Below are 9,737 nucleotides of genomic sequence, written 5' to 3' on the forward strand. Positions count from 1 at the left end.
TCTGGAAAATGCTTGAAGCTGTCATTAAGGAAGAAATAGCGAAACATTTAGAATGGAGTGGTACCATTAGACAGATGCAGCATGGATTCAGAAAGGGCAGGTCCTGTTTGACAAACTTATTGGAGTTTTTTGTGGACATAATGAGTGCAGTGGATAGAGGTGAACAGGTGGATGTCATATACTTGGATTTCCAGAAGGCATTCGATAAGGTGCCGCTCAAGAGACTTATAAATAAAATACAGATGCATGGAGTCAGAGGAAGTGTATTGGCATGGATAGTGGATAGGTTAACCAATAGAAGGCAGAGAGTTGGTAGACATGGGTGTTTTTCCAGTTGGCAGTCTGTGGTGAGTGGAGTGCTGCAGAGGTCGGTGCTGGGCCCACAGCTGTTTACTATTTACATTGATGATTTGGAAGAGGGGACTGAGTGTAGCATAGCATAATTTGCTGGTGACACTAAACTGAGTGGAAAAGCAAATTGTACAGAGGATGTGGAGAGTCTGCAGTGGGATACAGATAGGTTAAGGGAGTGGGCCAAGGTCTGGCAGATGGAATACAACATTGGTAAATGCAAGATCATCCACTTTGCAAGGAATAAAAGAAGAGCGGATTATTATTTAAATGGTGGAAGATTGCAGCATGCTATTGTGCAGAGGGACTTGGGAGTGCTTGTGCATGAATTGCAAAAAGTTGGCTTGCAGGTACAACAGGTTTTAAGAAGGCAAACGGAATGTTGGCCTTCATTGCTAGAGGGATTGAATTCAACTGCAGGGAGGTCCTGCTGCAACTACACAGGGTACTGGTGAGGCCGCACCTGGAGTACTGTGTGCAGTTCTGGTCTCCATACTTGAGGAAGGATGTACTGACTTTGGAGGCAGTGTAGAGGAGGTTCACCTGGTTGATTCCAGAGATGAAGGTGTTACCCTATGAGGAGAGATTGAGTCACCTGGGACTGTACTCACTAGAATTCAGAAGAATGAAAGGGGATCTTATAGACAAATACAAAATTTTGAAAGGAATAGATAGGATAGTAGGAAAGTTGTTTCCATTGGTAGGTGAGACTAGAACTAGGGGATATTGCCTCAAGATTCAGGGGAGAAGATTTAGGACAGAGATGAGGAGAAACTGTTTTTTCTAGAGAGTGGTGAATCTGTGGAATTTCCTGCCCAGGGAAGCAGTTGAGGCTTCTTCACTAAATATATTTAAGATACAGTTAGATAGAATTTTACAAAGTAGGGGAATTAAGGGTTATGGGGAAAAGGCAGGTAGATGGAGCTGAGTTTATGGACAGACCAGCCGTGATCTTATTGAATGGCAGGGCAGGCGCAATGGGCCGAATGGCCTACTCCTGCTCCTATTTCTTATGTTCTTATCTGTTGCATTATCGTCCACCATCAGCATAAAGTTCGAATGAGTTGAGCAACCATGTCCACCTCAGACCGCAAAAATTGGAAGTGGTGAATCTCAGATTTCTCCATTCTCATGAACTAACATTAAACTTACTTCCAAAGTCCGTATCCTCATCTGTTGTGTATTTGAAACCTATCGTAGTACTTAATTAGATAGTGCACATATCATGACTGGACGCTTCATGCTCAGAACCTGTCTTTATTACTCATTCTCTCTTACATGCTCCCTCACGTCATGAGTTGATCTGTCTCAGACTGATGACATCACTGTACTTGACAAGTTTCAAGCTATATTAACTGACGTTACCATTTCAATACATGACATCAGTGGCCAAGATGAATGGGTCTGTCAGGCTCTGATGATTTTAAAGTCATCATCAACACTTCTGAAAGTAGATCAATACCCTCTGCCAGGATAGCAGATATATTTGCAAATCTTTCAGAAAGTAACACTTAAGCAAAGTGGACTTATCTGAGGCTTCCTACAAATGGAGATAGATACTCCAAAATGTTTCTCACCATTAAATGAATTGACTTTATTACTTACATCCTTCATATATGAGTAAAAACCTTTACTTACTTCTCCGTCTAAATGTGCAATTTATAGTAATTTGTAATAAATAGTGTGTACAACAGGACAGTCAATATAACATAGAAATACAATTGTATCAGCGCGAATTAATCAATCTGATGGCCTGGTGGAAGAAGCTGTTCCAAAGCCTGTTGATCCTCGCTTTTATGCTGCGATACCATTTCCTGGATGGTAGCGCTGGAACAGTTTGTGGTTGGGGTGACTCGGGTCCCTATCTTTGTAAATGTCCTGAATAGTGGGAGGTTCACATCTACAGATGTGCTGGGCTGTCCACATCACTTTCTGCAGAGTCCCAATACTCACAAAAGGCTTTTTTGCTATTATAGGCTTATTTTTGGAATTGTCATGGTTCCATTTGGCTGTTCCCCTTTAACGCTCATTTCTCCCTAATTATGCCCTAATTTCAGTCATTAGATTTCTGATTTCTGCTGCTTTACTTAATTACAGTACACCTGGTTTTCATCAGAGACTGTGAAATAAGTACGATGGTGTCACTGTCACAGGTTGCCAGTTTGTTGTTCTACTCTTGTGTGATATTTTGTTCCCTTGTCCGATTAGAACCGTTAGTTCTAAGTTCAGCTCTAGTTTCAAGATAGTACCTGTAAATCCCGTCTCCTTTTCAAGATTCCTCCAGTTTGCTGTTCTACGTTCACATCTACGCTAGCATCCTCAACTCAGTCGACGTACCGGTGTCCTGCACTTGGGTTCTCCTCAGTCACCCTGTGCAACAAGAGTAGCATCTGCACCTGCAATCTGATGGAAAGCTATGCCAGAATAGCATCTGCATTTGCACTCTGCTAGGTGCTGCAAGTCTACCTGGGCACTCTCTGTTACCTGGGTGACATCATTGTTATTGGTGAGGATAGCAAGGAACATCTCTAAAATCTCAAGACAGTGTTTAAAAAAAAACAGAAGATAATGGGCTCAGAGTTTGACATGACAAGTGTGAATTCTTTAAACCAAGCATCGCTTACTGTGGTCACACCATTGATGCACAAGGAATACACAAATGTGCTGAGGAAATTCAAGCCGTGGTGGATGCCCCAAGGTCAAAGGATGTGTTACAGTTGTGGTCCTTTTCAGGATTTGTTGTTGTAGAGTACACCTTCTGGTGCTACTTGGACATGTCTTCAGTGATGAACCCGGGGTCGTAGGATGTTTCGAGTCTTTAATCATCAGACACTCTCGCCCGGACAACCCAGCCGGGGATGATCAGCCCCCGACTTGTGTCCAAGTGGTGCACTAATCCACAGATCCCCCCTCCGGATCCACAGCCACCGCGAGGCCTTTTCAGCAGCCTCCAGAATGTTCTTGGTGGCTCTTCAGCACTGCAGTCCTTTTTCTCCAAGGAGTTTAAGGGTCCACTGTAATGAATGGCCAGCAAAGCCCTGGCTCACAGCTTTGACTGGCTCCCAGCAAGCTCTCCAGCCATTGCTCCAGCATTCTGCAACATGATCTGTGTATCTAGCCCTCCTGTGCTCGTTGGCCTCTTCAATCCAGTCTTCCCAGGGGACAGTAAGTTCCAGCAGGACCACTTGCTTTGTAGACTCCGATATTAACACCATGTCCGGGCAGAGCGAAATGGCTGCAATGATCTCTGGGAACTTGAGCTGCCTCCCTAGGTCGAGTTGGAGCTGCCAGTCTCGTGCAGTGGCAAGAAACCCTCCCTAGGAGCTAGGCCAATGTTGAGCCTTCTCCCCCCCACTCTAATAAAGGTGATGGACTGTTTGGGAGCATGCTGATTTTTGCTGTCTTGAATCGCTGTGCTTATTGTGTCCACTATAGACCTTAGGACTTGGTCATGTCACGAGCAGCATCGCCCTTCCCCCCAACGGCTTCGGGCAGCAACTGAGGATATGCTCCAAAGTGCCAATTACTATAACAAATTCCTGCCTAACTTGGCTACTGTGCTCCACCCCTTGAATCTATTACTACAGATTGGGAAGAAGTGGCAATGGACAAAGCAGAGTGAGGTGGCTTTCCAAAAGGTAAAGGAAATGGTGATGTCAGACACTGTACTCACACATTATGATCCATATTGTCCAGTGAAGCTTGAATGTAACACTTTGCCTTATGGTATAGGTGCAGTCAATTCACATGTTATGAGTGATGAAAGTGAATGCCTCATAGTCTTTGCATCACATTCCCTTACCACCACAGAGAAAATTTATGCACAGGAGTCTGAGTTGGGGTGCAAAATGTTTCAAACAGTACTTGTTTGGGAGAGGGTGTATGCTCATTACTGATCATCAACCACTAGTGTCCATTTTCAATCCACAGAAGGCTGTTCCACTGACAGCTCCAGCAGAATTGCAGAGGTGGGCTCTGTTTCTTGGAGGACACATATACAAGATTGAATTCAAGATGACAACGTATCATGGAAGTGCTGATGGATTGTCTCATTCATCCTTGAAAAAGGAAATGCCTGAAAAATTGACAAAAGAGGACACTTCTCTTGACGTATTCTCCCTAATGCACATTGCAAGTCTCCTGATTGCAACAGAACTGTTCCATAGGGAATGCAAAAAGACACAACACAGTCCCGGGTCTACGTGGCAACATAAAGTGGCTAGAATGTGCCACAGAAATCCTAATTCCTGCATTTTTATTAAGGGATTGAAAGTTGTTGTACCATCCAAGCTGAGAACTAAAGTTTTGAAGGAGCTACCTAGGTGTGGTCAAAAGCTCGAAGCTCTGTCTGGTGGCCTGAAATAGATAACCAAATCAAGCAACTTGCTATGCACTGTTTGGGATGCCACCACACCCAGAAGATGCCAAAAGCAGTTCCTCTCCCACACTGGGAATGCCTGCTTTGCCTTGGCAGAGGATTCACATGGATTTTGCCGCAACCTTTATGAGCACAAATTTTTTGGTAGTAGTGGACACACCTACAAATGGCCAGAAGCATTTCCAGTAGCCTCCATTACAGTTTCGCATGCTGTTGACATGTTGAGAAGCATCTTCTCAAGGACTGATGTTCCAGAACACTTAGTCAGTGACAATGGACCACAGTTTGTTGCAGAGCAGTTTCAGTCACTCCTGAAAACTAAACAGAGTCTAAAGAATCCACTGCAATCGATGTCAGCAGAACATACTACACTGACACTGAATCAGAAGCTCACCAATTTCCTCCTTGCGTATTACAATGCAACACATTCCATAACCAACAACTCATCAGCTATGCTGTTCTTGGGTCACCCCATGTGCTCACACTTGGATCTCCTCAAACCCAGTCTCAGAAGATGATGCAGGACAAACAGCTGAGACAAATTGAAGGCTCCTCAAACAACAAGGTTTGATGTTTCACTCCTGGACAAGCAGTCTTGGCAATGGACTGCAGAGGTGATCAAAAGTGGGGGCTTGGAAAGCTTCTTAAGTACACAGCTGGACCACTCTCCTACATCGTGGAGCTTGTGTCTGTCATCTGGAGATGACACATCAATCAATAGAGGAGAGCAGAGCCAATTGTTAGAGAAGAATGATGTCCAGAGCTGTCAGAACCACTTCCTGCAGTCCCAGAGTCAACTCCAACAACCATCATGGAGGAGGCCCAAGAACCTGAGATTTTTTCACAGCCACAGGTCTCTCCTGCCAAGCAGAGTGACACCCACCCCCACCTTGCCAGTAAAGATGTTATCCCACAAGAGTAAGAAATCCTCCACAGCAATTAACTCTTTAGGCCTGAATGAGACGATTTAAAATGTATTATGCTGTGGATGTGTATATGGTAGTTGAGTTATAGTGTATTCTGTCTATATGCATTCTATATTGAGTTGGAGTTTATAGCTAAGCAGGGAGGAGTGTTGTGTATTTAATATTTCAGTAATATTTGATGAATATTGAAAATATATTTGATTAAGCATTCTTTCTTTGTTTAAATATTTCACTACATTTTATATGTAAGTATGTGAATTGCATATGTCATTATGCCACCATGTCATATGAATGCATCTTGCTAAAATAAAATAAGAATGAAGTAGACATGTTTTATCCCCGGGCTCCCATGTTTTTCTTTCAAGTAGTTTTATGTTTGGAGTTACAAAGCAAAACAGTGTGCAGAAGAGCATCTCTGAAGGCACAACTCATTGAACCTGGCTAAAACAGAGCATACCATGAACATATGCTCAGTGGCCAATTTATTAGGGAAAGGAGGCATTGGCCACTGAGTGTATATGAACGCTTCCTGATTTTATTCCAATAGACTTGTTTCAGTTTATGCACCTGGATTATTTCAATTTTCTCCTTTCTGGGTGAAAGTACAACTCTCACACCTTTCATGCTTTCCAAATGTACAGTCACTTACTGCGGGGTGTGAATCTTCATGGTTGAAAACAAGGTAACAATCTCACATTAATACAATAATGTACCAGCAGGAAAAATAAACAACTAGAGTACTATTTTTGTTTCTGTATCAACAGATATTTGCTGACCTGCTGAGTATTTCCAGTTCCAGATTTCATATTTCATTATGACATAGAAGGTCATTGAATCTGTGTCTACTTGAAGAGCAATTTCATTCCCAAATAATTTCCCCTGTAATTTATTTTCCCCACACTCCCATTTCTTCTGCATAAATTTTACCTCCAATCATCATTTACTTACTGCCTGTTAGGCTGCTGTCATTTAGAGCAGCAATGAACATAAGAAATAGGAGCAGGAGTTGGCCATCTGGCCCATCAAGCCTACTCCACCATTCAATAAGATCATGGCTGATCTAGCCATGGAGTCATCTCCACCTACATGCCTTTTCCCCATAACCATTAATTACCCTACTTTCCAACCTTGTCTTAAATATATTTACTGAGGTAGCCTCCAGTGCTTCTTTGGGCAGAGAATTCCACAGATTCACCACCCTCTGGGAAAAGCAGTTCCTCCTCATCTCCATCTCAAATCTACTCCCCGGAATCTTGAGGCAATGCCCGCTAGTTCTAGTCTCACCTACCAGTGGAAACAACTTTCCTGCCTCTATCTATAATTTTATATGTTCCTATAAGATCTCCTCTCATTCTTCTGAATTCCTGTGAGTACAGTCCCAGACGGTTCAATCTCTCCTCATTGTCTAACCCATTCATCTCTTGAATCAACATAGTAAACCTCCTCTGCACCGCCTCCAAAGCCAGTATACCCTTCCTCAAGTGAGGAGACCAGAACTTCATGCAGTACTCCAGGTGTGACCTCAGCAGCACCCAGAACAGTTGCAGCACAACCTTCCTGCTCTTAAATTGAATGAAGGGCCAACATTCCATCTGCCTTCTTGATAGCCTGCTGCACCTGCAAACCAACCTTCTGTGATTCATGCACAAGCACTGCCAAGTCCCCCAACACAACAAAATGCTGCACCTTTTTACCATTTAAATAATAATCTGCTCTTTTGCTCCTTCCAAAGTGGATGAGCTTGCATCTACCAACATTGTACTTCATCTATGTGACCCTTGCCCACTCACTTAACCTATCTACATTTCTCTTCAGACTCTCCATATCTTCTGCACAATTTGCTTTTCCACTCAATTTAGTATCAGTAGCAAACTTAGATACACTACACTAGGTCCCTTCTTCAGATCATAAAGGCCCTCCATCTCTGACTGTCCTTGCTCATACCATCACACACAGATATAGATGAATTTTTCATTGCTGTTTCCATAACAATAATCTTTTGACCAGTCAGAATTGTTAGCCCAGAGCTGAACCCTCGAACCTGGAGGACTACTTTCAATCTGGCCTCTACCCTTCGATCTGCTTTGCATGGGTAACCCTACCAAGAGGCAAAGCACAAGCCCCTGACATCAGCCAACATAGTTCTCTGGGTCACTGAGGCCTGCAAGTCTCCAAACCCAACCATGAGATTGTGTCCTCTTGGAGGACTGATCAACATTAAGGATGTCTTACAGTGGTCAATCAACCCACTGCCTGCATGCCTTTGTGGTTTTGGAGGAAACCAGAGCACCCAGAAGAAGTCCACATGGCTGCAGTGAGATTTCAAAGTCCACACAGACAGCACCAGAGGTCATGACTGAACCTGGGTAAGTGGATCTATGAGGCAGCGGCTCTCTCAGTATTTTGGACAGGAGGAAATAATACACCTGTTTCAAAACTGAGACAATTTCGCAAGATAATTCAGACATTTAAGATGGGTTACAGGATTTAAGTTTCTTTCTTTTCACAGATGCTCCCTCATCTGAGTGTTTGCAGCATTTGTTGTTTTACTTCAGATATCCAACTTAGGTTATTTTTGTTTATTTTTCGTTATTTTACTCTGGAATGAATCATCATGAAATGCTTTCATCGGCTGGTAATAGCACATGTCAAAAACACTATTCCTGCTACATTGGACATTCACCCATATGCTTAACAACAGAACCAGTCTATGACAGATGCCATAGCATCTGTCATGCACCTGGCCCTTACACATCCAGAAAACAGGGACACTTATGTCAGAATGCTTTTTCTGGATTTCAGGTCAACATTCAACGCTATTGTCCCACAGACCTTGGTGAACAAACTCCTACTCCTTGGTCTAAATACACTCCTGTGCAACTGGGTGTTGGACTTCCTAACCAACAGTCCACATATAGTCAGGATGCACAGCTGTTCCTCCCTCCCCATCATTCTCAACACAGGTGTCCCCCAGGGTTGCATGCCAAGCCCACTGCTGTACACTCCGTTCATATATGACTGCATGGCTGGGCACCTGAGAGAGCACATTGTCATCTTCACCAATGACACAACAGTGGTGGGGGTCATCACCAACAATGATGAGACAGCCTACAGAGAGGAGGTGGAAAATCTCGAGACCTGAGGTCAGGCAAATAATCTCTTCATCAATGTCAACAAGACAAAGGAGATTGCTATTGACTTCAGAAGAACTCGCACCACTCACACCCCTTTACATTGGCAGAATAGCAGTGGAAATTGTGACCAGTTTCAAACACCTGTAAGTGCTCATCTTCCACAACTTCTCATGGTCCCAGAACACATTCTACAAAATCAGGCAAATTCACCAATGCCTCTACTTTCTGAGGAGGCTGATGAGAGCTGGACTATGCACATCAATACTCACATCATTCTTTCGATGCATGGTGGAGAGATTCCTAAATCTGAATCACAACATGGTATGGAAGATGCTCTGCAATGGGCAGGAAAGCTCTACAATGGGTATGTAACATTGAATCAGGTTCACGGGTCTGGCAAATGAGACAGAAATCACTGACTGCGAATACGTATATTAATCATTTATTTAAAAACAGTAACAAATCAACCAAATATTCATGTTCCCCAAGTTACAGAAACTATTCAACAAGCATACTTGGTTAAAAACATGAGCAGAGCATACCTTCCCAATGGTTATGTGAACTGCTTGCCTTAAACAAAAGAAGAAAGTAAGAACCTCCAACACTTGCTCTCAATATACCCAGGATATTTGAAACTGGACACAAGGCAGCTAACCAATGGGAAAAGCAGTTGCAGTTTCTGAACTAACCAATCACGACAAAGCGACTTTGGACAAACAGAATAAGCCACGCCCCCACAGGACACCCCACTCTCGGAAGTTGCAAATGTGATCATACAACCTTCAGACTAGTATGACTAGCAAACTCCCTAAGTTACACATAAAACACAGGAGTACAATACCCAGTCCTGTAAACCCAACAGTCACCTCCCAGTGTACTACAGTAGTCCACCAGCCTCCCTGTGCCCCGAAAGGCCACCAGCCCCACCCCACAGTGTAATAGCTAACG

The sequence above is a fragment of the Hypanus sabinus genome, chromosome 13 (genome assembly GCF_030144855.1).
Source record: "Hypanus sabinus isolate sHypSab1 chromosome 13, sHypSab1.hap1, whole genome shotgun sequence".
Lineage (NCBI taxonomy): Eukaryota > Metazoa > Chordata > Chondrichthyes > Myliobatiformes > Dasyatidae > Hypanus > Hypanus sabinus.